At 40.9% G+C, this 19,790-nt stretch overlaps 1 protein-coding gene across 1 annotated transcript in view; it reads left to right on the top strand.

Moving 5' to 3' along the window:
• camk1da (calcium/calmodulin-dependent protein kinase 1Da) overlaps positions 1-19,790 on the top strand; it is a 54,369-nt gene that overhangs the window by 1,181 nt on the left and 33,398 nt on the right. The gene's annotated exons all lie outside the window — the stretch shown is intronic.

The raw sequence follows: 19,790 nt of genomic DNA, 5'->3' as shown, positions 1-19,790 counted from the left end.
TGGGGGTGGAGGGTGATCCTATTTTTTAAATGGAAAAGTGAAAAAAGAACACACAATTTAACAATTGTAAACAATAAATGTGAACACCATGGGGTGTCCTATAAGGACTATAAATGACATTTATGGCGCCCCCTATGGGTTTTTTTCAAAAAGCTTTGAAAGACATGCTAGCATCCTCAAAATCTTATAATCATTTAACAATAATTTTTGTTTATTGTTTACTCCGTCAAGTGTTTTGTTTTTCAAATGCAGTATTAAATTAAAGCTTTTTAAACGTGCTACCCCGGCGAGATATTTTCCGTGCCATGTTTTGCAGTGTGCAAAATTTATATCACTCTCACAAACGGCAGGTAAGTTCCACACGGCGGACATGTTTGTTTTGGGTTTGGCAAGCTGCCGCAGTATGAAAGAAAGCGGGCGGAGGATGATCGCTTCAGGCTGCTGCAATAGTCCGAGCTGCAGGTGATTGGCTTTTGTGATCGCCGTTGAAAGGCATTTATGGGCATATGCCGATCATGTGCTTTTTCACGGAAATCGGTGGCTGATCGATCGGAGCATCCCTAATATATATATATATATATTTTTTATAGTTTTATAGAGTAGTTTTATAGTTTAGTAGGGTCATATTCGTTAATTCTATAATGTGCCACTGAATTGTCAGGGCATTGAGTCAGTTGGAACTGGACTGTTAAGGTTGTCTTAGAAGACGTTTCACCCCTCATCGGAGCAGGTTTCATCAGTTCATGCTCAAAGACTACAGAGGACAGTTCTAAGAGGACCTGAACAGTCCAGTTGGCGATTGATTCAATGCCCTGAGAATACAATGACCTGGATGAATGACAATACTCACACACACACATTCATGTACAGTAATAACAGTAATCTTTTTAGCACATTCTGTAATTCCTGCAGGGGATTTTCTTGTTGATAACAGACTGAAGGAAGTGGGTCTCGGTACTAGCGACAGTTTTGCTGCTTTTTCCCACTTGGATTCACACTCAGTGTGTCTTGAGGGAGATGTCGCTCTCCTCTTCTTCTTCATCCTTCCTGTTTTCCCCTCCAGCCCTCTCTGCTCCCCATATTCCCGACAGCCAGTTCCTGTCACCGTCTGCTCTGTTTTTCCGGCTCTGAGGAATGAGCTGGGACTGGTTTGGACGCCAGCCTGGAGGAGGAGGAGGGGACACATGGGGCGGATGCACATTGGGATTAACAGTGCAGGGATTTAGAGGAACTTCACCCTGAATAGAAGAAGGTTTGGGCGGGTTGTGTAATGAGGCAAGCGGAGAGGCTTGATCTGCAAAAACAGCTGAAATGGAAACCAGATTTAAAGCACACACAATCAAGACATATTGTTGACAGGATGCGGACTGGCACAGGACCCAGTGATCCGGACAGCTTCTGCAGTAGACACACATTAACCAAAAGTGCTGACAAATTTGATGCATCAGCAGAATAGAGGAAGGGGGCGGCAAACAACCGGTCATGGAGGACTGATTTTTGATTAGTGAGAGCAGTATAAGATGGCTTAAACGGTTTTCACCATATTGAAAAATCAAACAGACTAAAACCAATCCATGCAGATACAGTATGCTATGTATATTTAAAGAACAAACACCCTGTGTTGTCATATTATTGGTGATATTACTAGAGATGCTCGATATTGGCTTTCTTACACGATCTTACAGCACTTCATTTCCGATACCGATATCCATCACACTAATGTCAGGTCTTGTGTTATGAATTATGCTTCTTTTACTGATGCATTTCCACAAATGTAAACCCTGTTTGTGCAAAATAAGACAAATACTGCAATATGCAATGTAAGTTATAGAAAAGTACCATATTTATTTGACACATTTTGTCCACCCACAAAAGTCATTAAAAAAAAGTCAACAACATGTTCTCCTAGTATCGACAAGTACGACAGTTTAATCTTCCTAGATTCAATTAAATAATGCTGGTAACGATACAATTTGGAAAGCTGCACATTTCTATGTGACACAAAGGTCCTTAGAACAACAACACATGAAACTCTGGGCTAATGCAGTCAGTGAAATTATAAACTGGGCTCATTCAGCACGTTACGGTGGTACTTGCAAAGCCAAATATTTTTGACGTGGTACTTGGTGTAAAATGTTTGAGAAGCAGTGCCTTGAACCATGTGTAAATAAGTTGTTGCATGCCCAGCAGTGACTAAATCGGGAGGGAAGGCCACAGTGTTGTTGAATTTTTGTGCAAATCAGTGTTGTTTTTGTGTAATCCTGCTAACTAACAAACAAACAAACAAACGTGGGGGGAGGGATTTGTGATTAGCAAGAGCCGTATAAATGACTGAGTAGGAAAAGTCATTTTGACCAGCAGTGAGCATTTCCTGTTAGGCTAACCGGACAGGATGTGAGGTCGCCCATCCTTGCCTCACTCCTCTTACTGAGTTGCACTGCCAAGTGTGTACCTACATGTAAAGTCTGCAGGGCACTAAAATACTGCATTATCTAATCAGCATTAGCTTCTTCCTAGCCGCTTTGTGGATGTCACCTTACCCTCCTGGGTGTGCTCACTCCTCAATAATTCAATACTAGTTGTCTCACCTGTACCGCTCAGTAGGAGGCATGAGAGGAGGATAGAGGTCTAAAAAAAGAAAGCGGATTCTGTTTTTGTCCACTTTCGTCCACAAGTGCAGCCAAGTGTCAGGGGAAGGGAAAAGGAGGAGCCTCAGAAAGACAAAGTGTATGATGGGGCACTTGTGTCGTGTGCGAGTGAGATAGCACTGATGGTGATGCATTGTGGGAACGTTGCTGTGCCATCCAGGGCATGCTGCCCTTAATTGATGCTCTAATTCCCTGCTGCTACCTTGGTTCCCTTCTGTCTTTCTGGGACTGCAGAGCACCCCGCCCACTTCCACACTGCCTTGACGTTTCTGTGTATTTCTCCCTTTTGGTATGTCCCAGGCCGCTATACATCATCCTAATTGCACCGCATTTGACCGAGCTGTCCTTTGTGGCACAGTGCGCTGTTGCATGCATGGTGATGCATTCAGGGCTCTCTTGCACACATGCCTGAGAGTTGAATGAAGTACCTGTTGTAATCAATCGTGCTTGACATCAATACAGGCGACTTTGGTTTACTATTGCTAGAAAGAACTCGTGAAACCAGTGTGCATACTACTGAATTTATTCAGCATCTGTCACTTCCTTTTGTAAACGCTGTAAATGATCATATATTGTGCTGTGATATGTTATGTTATGCTATGTGATGTTATTCTATGTTATGCCATGCTACGCTATGTTATGTAATGTTATACGTTGCTATGCATTGCTATGCGTCCCCGCCCCCAGAATCAAAACTGTACAGCCCCGTCATGTAACGTAATCTGCCATGTACCACACATGATGATTTGCTATAGCCTTGTCTTAACCATCCATGTGTGGCTTCAGCATGAAAGCAATTCATTGCCTTCTACTGCTGCTTTTACGTCAGAACCCACCCAACTGTTTGCAGAACCCGCCACTGGACGGACACACATACAGCATTACTAACCTTGGCTGAGGTCTGTGCTCTACTACTTCAATACTAATTGGATACTAATCACTAGGGGTGTCCCAAGATCTCGCAAGTTTAAAATGTGACAAGATTTCTCGTTCAGTACAAAAAATGTCACATGGGCACTAGATCTGGGATGATAATAAATAAATCTATTCATTGCACAATAAATGAAAATGTTCCATAGAACAACAGCATGAATGGAGTGAGCCCTTTTGTCAGTCATACAGTCTCTTTGTCTCGGTAGGTGGAGGCGGGGCCACTAGCATACACACAGAGTGCAGAAGAGTGTAACGTAGAAGAAATTAAATGAGTAGATTGCAATATATTGTCATATATGTTTTCATTGTACTTTTCTTAAAAGTAATATAAAAACCTCATCTCGTCTCGTAGACCCAATCTTGTGTATCGCCTTGTCTCGTGAATTCAGTGTCTCGTGACATTATAGTCGGCACCCAGTAGGCTCAGAGCCATAGTTAAAACATCTATGGATGCTTATATCTCATCACAAATAGGGATTTTAAATACTCTTTATTGCTCACTATTTATATATATATATAAACACACACAGAGCATGACTTTTCAAAAGCAGCAGAGCGTCAAAGTCACTTTCCCCTCGTTGAGCATGCAGCAAATACGTTTACCAGCTGTCAGGAGCTCACTCAGCACGAAACACATAGAAGGTAAGATTATTATTTTACCCGTGGAGGGGGAGGGGTTGCACCAATTGACACGTGCGTCCAGCGTATTAATAACCACAAACTATAGTCCATTATCGGATCGTGCACTATTTTAAGCCTGTGAGCAATCCCATCCAGCTCATAACGGCCACGGAGCTAAAAGCTTGCTGACAACTGTGTGTACAGTGGCACGGGGAGAAGTTGTTTAAGAACGTTTTATGTGTTTGGCTGGAACTTTTCAAACAAATGGTCCACTCCTGTCTTTTCTCCCATCGTTAGTTTTAAACAGACTTCAGTCCTTTGTGTATCAAACAGGGTTTTAGTCAATGCAATACGCAAAGTGAACCTGGAGTGCTTGCGATGCTTGACAGTATGCCACTAAATTTCATCACACATTTCATCCACGACTGGGATGACGTGTCCTGAGGTCCAGCTGTGTTTACTTACAGAGGGAGGCAAGGCAAAAACGGTGTCCCTTCCTTATCTCTTTGACGGATCCCTCAAGAAAGATGTTGTCCATCCTTCTTCTGACGCTCGCAGATAAGGAACACAGAGTTGGATGGAGATTGATGAAACACAAGTGCGGTGTGCAGCTGATGCAAAGGGATGTTGGTGTGGGTCTCTTTCTCCTTGACCAGAAAATTTGGTCTCGCAATCCCAGTGGGTCTTGATAACATCTGCTATTCTTGAGGGAAATCAGGGCCACAGCTTCCAGGGGACTTAAACACTACTTGTTATTTGGAGGAGGCAACACTTGGTAGGGCCGCTAGATTTTAGTGAAAAGGTTGTGGGCATTTTAAGAATCAGTTTGTTTGGTTTACAAGGAGAATTATACAGAAATCCATCCATCCATCCATTTTCTATAGGTCTTACCAAATTGGAGGATGGTTTTGTGTGGTGTATTATTTGTTTTTCTTCTTTAGATTCTGACCAAATCATTGTTGCTTTGGTCGCTAGTTCAATATTCAACAGACGAAAATAGGCCATTTTTCCGCAGAAACCTCATCACATTCACCCTAAGTCAGTAACAGTTTATAAATACAGTCGTCTCTCGCCGCTTCGCAGTTCGAATTTTGTGGATTCACTCTCACGGTTTTTCAGAAGAAATAAATTAATAAATTACTGCTGTTTCCTGGTTCAATACAGCCTGGTATTAGGAAAAAAAAGAAAAAAGTGCATATTTAAAAGAAATGTTATGTATTCTTGGCCTAAATTATGGTTAAGGTCAAGGTCAATTTTTTTTTTAATATAGCACATTTACAACAGCTAAACGGCCCAAAGTGCTGTACAACAGCCAATAAAACACAAAAGCCACACAATAAATATAACCAATGAAGAAAACAGTACAATCTAAAATCACAGTAAGGCAATACACAAAAAATAATAATGCTAATACATCAATAAAGACAATGCCCAGGTTAATGCCCGTTCCATAAAGGTAATCAATAAGGATTTAAAATGCTGCAGTGTTTGTGTAGATCTAATGTTCAGGGGCAACGTCCTGGACGTGCAACAGCAAAAGACCCAGAGATTTAAGTTTAGATCTTGGAACGGTTAAAAGCAACTGTGAGCTGGACCTTATTGTTCTAGCAGGAACATTAACAGACAATAAGTCAGACAAATAAGAAGAAGCTAGGCCATTCAGCGATTTTAAACAGCCAAACAAGAAATTTAAACTACCGTTGCTAATGTGTTATGTCTTATTTATGTCTTATTCTCTGTAATTATGTCTACTCAATTGGGTAATACGAGTGTAAAGGTGACTATAGGGATGTTATTTCATGTCTAGAGGGCCCTAATAACGTTAAAAACTATATTTAGAAGGTCATAAACAGGTTTTCCACGCTCCAACTATGATAATATTGCATTTATAAATAAGGAATCCTACTTAATGGAAATCGACTTATCACGGTCGGGTGTGAAACTATTTAACCACTTTTACTGTATGTGATTATACAAGTAAAATGGAGAACATATATGTAACAGCCCACAATTTGTACATGTTTATGTCTTTATGTTTCACTGATCATGTTTTTTCGGCAAGCATTTAGATGTCACACTTTATTCGTCAGTCTTTGAACGCACAATTGTTACATGCGGTAAAGCGAACGTGAAACTTCTATATGTAAGTTTCTCCAATGCTACCGTATCTAAAACCAAACATCTGTTCATCGATCATCTTACGTTATCATTAATTAGTGGTGAGTACCACTGTCCTTCATTCTCGCTCGTTCATGTTGATTTTATCCTTTATTGTTTTGTCTGTATCTTGTCCATGCCCTTGAGTTTTTAGGCGCTTATAAATTATTATTACCTATACATTTTAGACTTAAATATATAGGTCTTAAACCTGGATTATGCTGCGAGTGAACAATGGCAGGCTGCCTTAGCGGGGTTTGTGATAGTGAGCCGTGTGTCAAAAAATAGATATTATTATGGGAGTCTCAATTATTCACTTTTATTTTTTTTTCCCCCCCCCCGCCAATCGCTGGTAAGTCTGGAACGAAAGCCCCCAAACAGCGGGGATCTACTGTATTTGTGTAAGGTTACCCTTCTAATCTTAAACCGCGCCACACAATATTGAATATTTGGCAATTTTGACATCCTGACTGTGTTACCTGTGCTATTATATTTCTTACAAATACACCAAATGATGGTGCTGTTGTTAAAACCCAAACTTTGACCCCATACAGTAAATTGGATTGACTTGAAAACTGTCACACAGCTCAATGTGGTCTACAAAAGCATCCACTCTAATTTTAGCCTGTTAAGTTGAATTACCACAAAATTAGGTACACATCTTTAGGGGACTGACGAGCACACGTGTGTACAATTTGAGCAAGATTGTTTGAAAAGCATGCCTACCATTCATCAAAATAATCTTTACAGGGCCACGTGGGGCTTGGCAACTAATTGCCCATGTGTCATTGACCACTTAGGAGATGTGTATCACATGTATGCTGGCATGTCTTCCAAAGCATTTTGAGCACAACCAATAGAGTGCGCCACAGTTTATTCACGTCGGTATTGCTTACTACTGCTTTAAGTTCAGTGTCAATCTCATATCAGCTTAACACAGAATGCAATTCTTGTCCAAAACAGAAATTCAAATTAGCATATGTTCTGTTGAGACTCCGGATCCTCTGGCAGAGCAAAATATAACAAAATAGAGATGATGAAGAGGAAAATGGAAATAAGGTTCCAATACTAATGGAAGTGAAAGGATTGAAGTAAATGTGTGCTGCGGCTAAGGGGTGAGACCAAGTAGTGATGCCATATATCACACTGCTTGTAATAGTCTGTTGACACACTTAGTATAAGCAGGATATATCCGTATGATTTATCTCAGCAAGTTTCATTTGATGTTTTTACTTGGGGAAATGGCTTTCTGGTTCACAGAGGATAAGCCACACTTCTCAGAATCTTGAATGAATCATCGCGCCTGATGTGTTTGTCCACCTTTCCTTTCTCAGTAGGACTTTCCCCCTTGCAGGAATGCAGGGACCTGCAGTTCTTTTTCCCCCTGATCATTCTCCAACCTTAGCAAGAGAATGTTACATGTTTTGATTTAAAGAGCTTCAGTGGAAGGTAGAATCAGCCCGGCCCATGCAGAGGTGGTTTTTTCTCAAACAAAGCTTGGTACACACGGCAGCTTTCAGACACCTGCCATTGTCCTACTACATTGCACAGGCGAAGTTGTCCATCAATCAATAAAATGTTTTGTGTCTACCCTACTACCCAGTAGAAGGGTGCCAAAAGGTTGTACGGAATGGACCAGTTTATTCCACGCCCTTCACAACCTTTAACAATGGAATCCCTCAACTGAATTCAATGGTACTTTAGTTAAAGTTTTGTTTCTCCTGTTAACGTGCATTCCTTACTTCAAAACACTCGAACTGCTATCGGTAAGTTAGCATGCAGCTGCATGTCTGTTTTTGTCTCCTGCGAGATAAAGGTGCACCACCTCCGGTTGTGTACTTGGCAGAAAGCACTAGCGGTGTACTGTAGATGCAGTGTGAATATGAATGCAACGTTAGCCTCCTGAAGCACCGTGGCTCGTCCTAGAACAGTCAAATTAACGCACAACAGCCATGTTTATTCCACAGAGTACCCTGAAGTCTGGTTTTTGGTTTTCCATGTTTGGGTAGGAAGCAAATTGCAACATTCTCTGTGTGCTTTAAAAGTCACATCGCATGATAAATAACATTGCTGACTCAAGCCCATGATTTTCATTCAACGAGTCATTCGTAAAAGCAACTGATCAACACCTTGCTCAGTGCTGCCACCAGTGGCCAGAAGTGTAACTATATTGCCACTATTTTCACAACTCTACTAGGATAATTTATTGCATACAATTAGATAATATGTCCAAATATTTAGTTATGCAGGAGGTTGCCGTGGTAACATCCTAGACTGTTTCCAATCCGATTGTGATTGATTGATTCTTTTCATTTAAGCAGTGTAGTTCCACGGCTGGTCGGCACACACACTCTGTCTTGTGGACAGGCAATTTTAGGTAGACTACACACACACATAGAGGAATTCAGGCGCACACTCGCACACATGGTCTGCTCTGCTAAGCATTGCACTTAAGTGTGACACACATACACAGACACGCACAGAGACACACACTCATCTGCACCTGGGAGGCTTTTTCTGTATTATAGCAGACCTACTTTGCCAGAGTCCCACTACCATAATGACATCATTCAAATCATGTGTGTTGTCACTCGTCTCGTGTAGAACTTTTATGCAGTTTTCTTTTGAGTTCATGACACCGCTTCTGTGTCATTCAGTATCAGGGGCGGATCTAGCTTTTTTGAAAAGGGGGGGTGCTGGAAATGGAGCAGTGGGTCTGGGGGCCCTCTCCCAGAATATTTTTTTAAATTAGACCTCATTTCCTGAGGCCAATTTTATGTCCTTAATTTCAAGAGTTTGTTGTTATTTTTATCCTTGGAATATATCGTTTAAGCCAAAACATTTATTTATAAAATTACCAGTACTAGGAGAAACCCATTTTAGCTCAATTTCCTGAAGTATTTTCCAATTTGAAGCAGCTGTAAATTCCGAGGATTTGAGTGTAATTTTATGTCACTGGGGATCGCTTTTCTGGTTAATTTTTATTGAGAATAGACAAAAGTTTTCCTTATAGTCATGATGCCAGAACCTTTGTTTTGCACCTCCACCTGAATAGCCATGTGCAGCACACATTCAATGTCCAATGTAAATTATCAGCCTGGCAGTGGGTTCAGGAATAGCATGCGTCTCGGTTGCATTCTGGCATATGCGTCCACCACGCGCCCATAATTCACAACATGTACCTTCACTGGGACTGGGTGACTGGAATCCAGGATGGTTTATCATTTTATTAGCTTTTATTGTTGCAAAAAAAATCGTGGGTGCCTCAAAACGGGGGGAGTGTACACCCCCCACACCCACCTCTAAATCTGCACCTGAGTATGTGACTTTATCTTATCCCTTGTCCTTGTGCACTGTCGCTTCTCCATGATTGTGTATGCGACGAAGACGCTCGCATCTACTTCCACGACGGAGCGCCGCGGCCATCTTGTTTACATGTGTGTTCCACAGCGGTAGAAGATGCGAGCGTCTTTGTCACATGCACAAGAATGGAGAGGCCACAGTGCACAGGGATACGGCGGGAGACAAATATAACACAGAGCGAATTGTGAGGTGTGATTTATTTTTTTTTTTTTGAGTAGGCATTTTTATGATGCAAATATTTTCTCTTTTGAACGCATGTAGTTTTGAGAAGCCAAACTTTTTACTTAAATGTCCCAGCAATTTCAAAAATATTATATTAAGATGTGTATTTTACGGTCAAAGTTGGGTGATTGATCACTACTGCCAGTTGCAAAAATGAAGAGACAAACGCCGTTGACAAAAAACTGCCCAGGCTAATGAGAGTAATGGGGAGACGGGAAAGCAAAATTCAACCCAAATAATGACAGCAGCCGCTTAAAATATTCTCTCGTCGCTTCCATCCTAATCCATCCAAACTGCTTGTGTGCTGCGCCTGTCACCCACACACATCAAACTATGCTATTATCATCTTCTCTGTGGAAAACAAAGTACCCCACCACCCCCAGTCCATCAGAGATTTGACAGACATGAGGTGGTCCGTGGGCTCAGAGAGGTTGTGGAGCGGTCTGCTGTTTTTAGGATGTTATTGCACCCATCCATTTTCTATACCGCTTGCCCTCATTAGGGTCACAGATCAGCTGGCGCCTATGCCAGTTGCCTTTGAGCATGAGGTGGGGTGCACTGTGGACACATATAGAAAAACAACCATTCACACTCACATTCACACCTATGGACAATTTAGAGTCGTCTCCAATTAACCAAATGCACAAATGTGGGGCGGGGCGGGGGTCCGTCATTACAGTATAGTATGATAGCGATCTATTGTATTTTATTTATTATGCATTGTGCAAAACTCCGACACTAAACAACATTAAATTACGCACAAAATGAATACAGACGTACCATCCACCACCACGAGCCTGGAGTTTGTTTTTCAGAGAGATTATACCTCGCTAGTGTGCTAGCATGAATTCACTTAAGGTTGTGCGCCAACAAATATGCACTTTAGCACTCGGTAGCGTCATCAAAACTTATCTTTATGCATTCCCACATAGTAATCAGCATTTGGGACCAAATGTGAGGTGAAAGAAAACTGGGAAAAATACAGTATGTCTATCTGTGCAGTTAGCACACGCACAGTGGTGCGTTCAAGGACGGTTGAACAAAGTGGGGCGGGTCGCCGCTCGCAAAAATTATTGGATTTGTAACTGTATGTTATTTTTAAAATAAAATAATGGTCCATATTTCCAAAATTGATGATTTTACATAAAATTTGATGTAGTTATTTACAAATTTATTATTATTTATTTATTATTATTATATATATTTTTTATTATTATTTTTATTATTATTATTATTATTATTGTTTTAATCTTTTATTTTTTTTTTTGCACCTGAAAGTTTCCCACGGCCCTGTTCGGTCCTGCCCACGGACCGGTACTGGACCACGGCCCAGTGGTTGGGACCCCTGGTTTATATAACAGGAGCACTGCTGCTTTTTAGGAATCTGCTGCAAAGACCCCTTTTATGACAGGAGCACTGTTTTTAAACATCTGCTACAATAATGCTCGTCAAAGATCCTCTGTATGATAGGAGTGTGAGATGCTCTTTTTGGGAATCTACTGCAAAAAACAACACTAGTCAGAGATCTTCTACAGTATATGACAGGAGTTTTCTGCTTTTTCAACTGAAAAAAACATCAGTCACTCTAAAGTCTTCAAGTGAACACGTGGGCCGGTCTGATGTCATTTGGCTCCCGGTGCAGCCTGCTGTTGTTATTGGAAGGCCGTATTAACTTGTGCCTTTTGTGACGTGCATCGGTGATGAATCTTTAGCCAGAGCCAAGATATTGCTTGCATTGCAACACCTGTTGTCGTGTGTGTGAATTTAAATACAGTGGTTGGGAAATTGAGAACAGAGAGACATAAACAAGTACGGGCGCGTTGTTGGTTTCTGATGTAAGCACTGCAACAGAATCAGTTTTATCACCGGTCTTAAATGCAGCTTATTCAGAGTAAGACGCTAACCAAGAATATTTGCTGGCTTGAGACCGTGCCATGGAGTGTAGCAGCTTGTAATATTGACGCTCTGTAACACTTTGTAAAACCAGTCTGTTGTGGTTTTGCTTCCAAATGTCAGTCTCAGCATGGGGTCTGCAATGTTCATGACATCTTATTACAATGAATGTGTTGACTATGCCTTTTAAAATAGAGGATTTTGATCATGTGTCATAATGTTGTGTCATTTTAATTCTAATCTTATAATATACATTCATGTGAAAAATTTAGGACACCCCATTGTGCCCCCATATGGGTTGTGCTCAAAATGCTTTGGAATACATGTAATACAGACATCATAAAGTATCTATAATCATGAAACAACTCGTCAATGACGACTTATTTTAATGTATTAATTTATATTAATTACCTTATTTTTTGGATTATAAGTCACACTTTTTTTCATGGTTTGGCTGACTCCGGAGCGACTTGGTCCGGAAAATACGATAGTTGCTAAGACCTGCCCCTGCCCCCTGCAAAGTCGGGTTGGTTGATGGCAGCCATTGTTTTTCAACAAGTCGTACTGAAATTTTACAGTACACGTGCTGGACAGTCACCCTCACGGTGTGTAGCGCATTTTATGGTGATTTGGCTTTATATTAAGCCGTGTGAGAAGTTTCAAGACAATTCAACTCATGGTGCCAAACCTTTGGGTTTAATAACAGTGCCACCATGCACCATGTATTTTTCAGAAAAGTAATGCCAGAGGCAACACTGTGGGGTTGCATGTTTTGACAAATTTCCAGCCCTTTTTGTGCAGCGGTACAGGAGGAGAAAGAGGCTGTCGTCATATGAATTGCTGTATATTTGATTTAACCAGTTACCTTTTCATACATTCAGTATGCACTGCGGATAGGCATAGTTATCAATAAATCGATTAATTGATTGATGGAATTGATTGTCTTGAGGCAAAATTGAATGAATGCATTACTTGGCTGCAACTAGCATAGGTGCTGTTAATCAGTTCAGACTAGATTGTAGTCTAAAGAAGAACACCATCAGAAATGAATGCATTTGACGTTCTCAAATTGTATTGGTTCATTGTATTGTTTATGTAAGCAAAGATGATGATGATGATTATGATGAACAGCAGGGTTTTTGTGTTGCCTTCATGGTCCTATTCTTAATCACTGCATCAGAGCTGAAGATGCATGTTTTGTCATGCCAGTTTATCACTGTGGCAATATTCCGCCTGTCTTTGAAGGAGATTTATAAGGTCAGGAAGGATGCAATCACACCCAGCAATATGTTACTCCCAAGACAGCAATGAATGGTTGGAGCAAATGTGACCAATATCACCGGTTTTTACAGCAGTTTTTGGCACTGAATGATGACTTCCCATTAAAGGTGCTATCCCTCCATGGCTCCAAATTACACTTTTTTCACCCCAAAAATATTAGAACACCACCACCAGTTAGCATATGTTGCCAATGGTGCTTTCAGATTGTACAGAAAATGTTTATATTCGTTATTCATTCGTATTTGAATGCGACTTCTGAATGCCTTCCTGTATATTTACTGTATATTCTACTTCATTTATCCATTATTATGCTTGAAAATGCTTAATTTAGTAAAAAAAAAAAAAAGCATGAAATTTGCTTAAATATGCATATTTTTTTTATTATTAATAGGTTTCAACCGCAAAACAACAATGATTGATTTGATATATTTTTTAAAAAATCATGCCTTAGCGAAGATGCAAGATTCGAAGCGCAAATTGATCAAAAAATCTTTTGATTATAATCATAATCAACATTAAAGGCAAAAATCACAAAATCATTCAATAAAAATTTCAAGTAAAAAAAAAAAAAAAATATATATATATATATATATATATATATATATATATATTATTATATATAATATATAATTGCCACCTTTCAAAACACCAGGGTCACCTTACAAGCAATAAAAAAAATAATCACAGTATAGCATCTACAATAAAAATTAGGGCTGTCAAAAATAGCGTGTTAACGGCGGTAACAAATTTAGTTAATTAGTTGTGGTACATTTTTTTTGTGCAGTTAACGCATGCGCATCATGCCAAGCTCCAACACATACTTGATGCTCTTTTATAACTTTATTCTGAGCTTCACACATCAAAAGCAGTACAATTCCAACACTCAATACAGATGTATCTCCAACTCACAAACACGTTTTTAGTCCGTTCAGCCTCGGAACGACACATCCTCATTGTCACGTGCATTCAAGGACATTTTGAACATCACAGCAACACCTTTTTTATGCGTGTATGAGTGGTCTAAATAAACAGAAAGAAAAAGGAAGAAGATAAGTGGATATTCTTATCACTCACTAATTAGGTCTTTACTGGCATAGTACAATTTGCTGCATTTAAGCATGCTTGGAAATCCCAGAATATACATGTTTCACTCAAAAGGTGAATTCAGCTCAAATTACCTGGTGTGTTTGAACGCAACCCCACATTGCTCATAATAAATAGCACGGTTTAAGTGTGATTCAAATGTTCTGTAGCTATTAAAGAGAGTAGTGTTAGGCAAATAGATTTTCAGATGTGTGTGGTATCTTTTAGCTTCATTTAAATGTTCTGTTCATTTGGCACTCTTAATACATACATTTTATGTCCTGTCATTTATTTTTCTGTTAATAAAAGACAGTGAAAATGTGCACATTTCACACAGACTTGCAAAAGGTGATTACTCATGATTAATTAGAAAATTGTGATTAATTTGATTAAACATTTTACTCATTTGACAGCCCTAATAAAGATAAATAAAATAAAAAATAGCCTGAGATTAAAAACAAAATCCTAAATCAAGAAGAATGAGCAGTTCTGAACAAGTGTGTTTTAAGTTGGGATTAGAAGGAGTCATCTAAGTGAAGTAGACTAGTGTGTAGTGGTAGTTCCACAGTCTGGGTGCTGAGCAGCTGGAAGCCCGAGCGTGGAACGTATCGAAAGTATTGACAATTTACAAAAATTTTAAGCATTGCCCATCCCTAATAAAGACTCAAGCATACACTTAAACTATTATTTTCCGGTATGGTAATAAATGTAAACAGAAGGGAAGCCTCCCTTCATCCAGTGGTGGTAAGGGTTGTTGCCATGGTGAATTCATACGTGGCTGGGTTTGGCTGAGCATGATATGAACACACAAAGCAGACACTGATCACCATCATTCTTTCATGCCGTCTACCCCCACTTTTTCATCAATGAAATGCCATGATGGCATACTTCAAGACGCACCTTTGCTCACTAGAAAATAAAGGCTCAGAAAATGGTTTGCTAATGTGTTTTCTGTCAGAAGGTAAATGTCTGTTTTGATGTGGCTGTTACTTGAGGACACTATATTCAAGCGTGAGCGCACCAACCACAATACGCCTACTCCCATGCCATTCTAATGAGCTCCGCAGGCTAAACTTTATTTTTCTTTTAGTTCAGCATGCGTCTGACAGCTGTCCAATGCATTGATTCAACAGTTTCATTTACCAGCACACAGTGGCCTGCCATGATTCTTTCTATGCGTGTTGTTTTTCTGTTAATGTTTAATTTTGTCCTACTGAGCTCCACATGCATGGTCCATCTGCTGGTAAGAGTCGAGCCCATTCTGGACGCCCCATATGGGCAATGGGTTGAATTACGCACTTTGAGACCAACTACGTGCCAATTGTGCAGGTTTGTTTTATAATTACATAGAAGAATGTGCCGGCGTTTTCTTTCAGCGCGCTCTCTCTCATCTTCATCCCCTGCCATTGGATCCACAGTGAGCATACAGACTATAATTGGCTCTTAATTGCTGCCGTGGCAACAGTGCTATTTAAGCCTAGCTGTGTGAATGTGCCTATAGTGCACAAAGAGTAGGAAAAGACACACAAGGGTCTCTTAATTCTCTTCCATTCATTTCACTCTACATGTTAATGTTTTTACTAATGGAGCGTGTGTGTGTGTGTGGAAGTGTTTGTGTTGTCCTCTTTTTATGCCCCATTGCTGCTGTAATAGAATCTGCACCCATCACGCCTAACCCCCTGTTACCATAGTGATTCAGCTAAGCACTTTTTCCACATGTGGAAACAAATGTTGAAAACAAAGTGATGAATGAAGAAAACATTTGCGGATGCGTCCACTCGTGTTGTTTAATGACTTTTCTTACTTTACTTTATTTTGGTTACTTACTTAAAGTAATAATGGGGAATAACATTAATGAAATTTCATCGTGCACACCATCTAGCAAGGCTTTATTGAAACCTGGCTCAGTAAATGCATCCCTGACGATACTCTACAGCTGCCCAGCTTCCAACCACATCTCAGAGGTATCAGGGAAGACGAAGGTTGGAGGAATATTTTACATTAACGAAAGCTGATGTATGGATGTTGTAAGCCGTTCGACTCACCGCAAGTTCTCTTCCTTCAGTCTCACCGGTGTTTACATTCTACCTCGGGCTAACATGAACTGCGCGCTACAAACTCTGGCTGACCTGACAACTGGATTGGAGCTAAAATATCCAGACTCGCTTCAGCAGCACACTCTGATAATTCTGGATCACTGCTACACCACATTGAAAGACACATATCGCTCTGTTCCAGGTGCAGCGTTAGGTCTGTCTGATCACTGTTTAATCCACCCAATACTAGCACACAGGCACATACCTGTACTTCATCTGCAAAGGCTGTGGTGAAAGCAGTGAAGAAGTGAACCAACGACATAAAGCTGGAACTACAGGACTGTTTGGACTGCACAGATTGAAGTGTCTTTGACGATTCAACTAACGGCTTAGGCGAATATAAGAACTGTGACATTCCGCACGTTCAACAACAACAAGCCGTGGTTCCCAGCCAGACTCTGCCAGGCTAAGAAGGATGCCTAGAGGAGGGGGGAGAGAGTCCTGTACAAGCAAACCAGAAGTCAGTTGACCAAAGAAAATTAACATCGCCGAGCGAAGTTACCCAGAAAGGCTGACGAACGTGTTTTCTGCTCACAACACAAGACCATCCCCCCAAGGAGTATTTTATCATTTCAGCTTCTCATCCACAGGAAAATGGTGCCTTGAAATGATACTTTTTATAAACTGTTTCCAGAGTGGGAAAATCTGAAAGCGTGAAGTATTCATCCACATGCCAATGGCGTTGTGTGTGTCCAGAAGCAGTATTTTTTGAAAACTGCTTCTAGAGTGGGAAAATCCGACGATGCCGTGTCGTTGCCAAAGCGCTACTTTCTGAGAACGATGACATCACCACCCCGTCGCCTTCACGTGACCAGAAGTGACCAGTTGTGTACTCCCAGTCGACATTCTCCTGATATTTTTTTGTCTTACACTCCAAAGTGACTCGCAGAAGTACAGTATTTCCATTTTGTCGCCAGGCTAGACATGCCGGACAAGCAGGAGACGACTGACCTTTTTTCTTCTTCAATAGTTTTGGTGTGTCATGTGGTTCTGTCTATGTGTCTGTTTACATTACAACACCACGTGTAGGTGTGCCTTATGTATTGCATCATTTTCACCCAGTGATCTGTTCCTGTACGGTCCTGACTATAGTATTTACTGATCCGACAGTATATGGACATGACTTTTTTGTTTCCCCAACACGTCAAAAAAGACCTCAGACGCATTCCTGTGTGGACAGGAACCAAGAAGGCTCCCGTCCTGAACGGCATCTCTCCCTTCTGCCTGAAAACTACGCTGGTCAACAGATCTTCAGTCGGCCTCTGGATCTGTGTGATGTTCCATCCTACTTCAAACACTCTACTATCATCTCAGTCCCCAAGAAACCTGCAACCACGGGACTGAATGACAGCAGGCCTGTCACTGTGACATCTCTGGTCAATAAGTCATTTGAATCCCTTGTGTTAGATAACCCGAAGAGCGACACAGGACCCTTTCTGGATCCCCTGCAGTTTGCCTACAGAGCGAACAGGTCAGTGGATTACGCAGTTACGGGGCTGCACGTCCTACTGGAACACCTAGGCAATCCAGGGACATATGCAAGGATTCTGTTTGTGGACTTTAGCTTACCATCATGCCTGAACTAATCTCCTCCTAGCTCCTCCAGCTCAGTGTTTCTCCTGCCGTCTGCCAGTTGCTATAGCTTTGTGACAAGGACACAGCAAGTGAGGCTGGGGGAAATCACCTCATCCATATGTACTACAAACACCAGAGCCCCCAAAGGACGTTTCCTTTCTCCTCTCCTCCTCTCTCTCTCTACACGAACGACTGCACCTCAACACATCCAGTTGTCAAACTCCTGAAGTTTGCACTCGACACCACAGTCATGGGCCTGATCAAGGATGCTGATGAGTCTGAATATCGACGGGAAGTGGAGCAGCTCGTGCACTGATGCATTCAGCACAACCTGGAGCTGAACACGCTCAAGACTGATGAGATGACTTCAGGAAACACCCTTTGCCGCAGTTGACCCTCACACAATCATGGAGACCTTGAAGTGCCTGGGATCCATAATCTCTCTGGACTTGAAATGAGAGGCTAATATCAACTCAATCCTCAAAAAGTCCCAGCAGAGGGCGTACAGTACATCTTGCGGCTGTTGAGGAGGCACGACTTGCCACAGGAGCTGTTTTACAGGCAGTTATACATACTGTAGCAGTTATTGAATCGGTTCTCCATTTATCCATCACAGTTTGGTTTGGCGCGGCTACGGAAAAAGACAAAATCAGAATGCAACGAACAGTAAGGACTGCTGAAAGAATCTTCGGCACCCCTCTACCAACACTTGAGGACTTCTTTGCTACAAGAACCAAGGAAAGGTCAGGAAAAAGATCTCCCGAACTCAACCCACCCTAGTCATCACCTTTTAGAGCGCCTTCCCTCTGGCAGGCACTATCGAACAGTGCGACCCAACACCAGCAGACATTCCAACCGTTTCTTCCCCCTTGCTGTTAACTTTGTATCCTTTTTATTTCTCTTTTTCCTCTTTTTTTTCCTAAAAGTACTAGTGACTCCAACCACCAGCAACAAATTCCTCTGTTTTATCATACGTTGGCCATTGAAGATGATTCTGATTCTCATTGTAGTACATTTAATAATAATATCTGATAACGTGATAAAAGATACTTAACTTATAACTTTTGTTGTTGACTTATATATTTTTTTATTTTGTAAAAAGGCTACATTTAAAGACAAAGATTTGTTATTTATTCATATCCACATTTTAGCTTTTTGTCTTTACATTGTGCCTTTTTACTTTATTTTTCCCATTATTGCGTTTTTATTTTTGGTTTTATTTCTACAATGTGCCGCGGGCCAATAAAAAAATGAGCCGAAGCTCACAAATGACCCCCGGCCCGCACCCCTGCTTTAATCCATTTAATGAAAGGATGAACACTACGGTGTTTAATGAGCGTAAAACATTGTTGATGTTCCTTGAAAAAGTTCTTTTAGAGTGCATTCGTACTTGTCATGTTTGATTCGGTTGAAACACTGCTACTGTAGTATGGTTTGTTTGCACAAGTGTGAGCGCGACTATCCGGACCTTGCAAGTGAAATCTGGCGCGGTACAGTTCACTTGCGCTCAAATGTGACCGCTACACGGACCAAAGACATGGACCAGTGTTAAAATGACAGTAAAAAGCATGCAGAAAGTGGAAAAGGAAGTACGGTCTCTCTGCTCTGACAACGGTGTGCTTTAAAAGTATATTTTAGAAGCTTTTTGTGAAATCTAGCTGGTAAACTTGTAGAGTATAAAATAAAATAATCTGCCAATTCAGCACAGCTGGAATATTTGACTTACATCCCATTTTATGCCACAAAAGCTGCCCAATCAAGTCCTTACTTTGTGTACCGTATGTTCTTTACTGCGCAACCTTTGGTCCCATGACAAAAATACCAGTCTGAACGCTAAGTGAGCCGCACCAAACTGTCAACTGTTTTCAAATAATTTTTGGTGCGGACCAGAGTACAGAACCACAAGTGTGAAAAACCC

The sequence above is a fragment of the Dunckerocampus dactyliophorus genome, chromosome 15, assembly GCF_027744805.1.
Source record: "Dunckerocampus dactyliophorus isolate RoL2022-P2 chromosome 15, RoL_Ddac_1.1, whole genome shotgun sequence".
In the NCBI taxonomy this organism is placed as follows: Eukaryota; Metazoa; Chordata; class Actinopteri; order Syngnathiformes; family Syngnathidae; genus Dunckerocampus; species Dunckerocampus dactyliophorus.
Note: the sequence above shows the minus strand (reverse complement) of the source record. Positions and strands in the feature narration are given on the sequence as shown.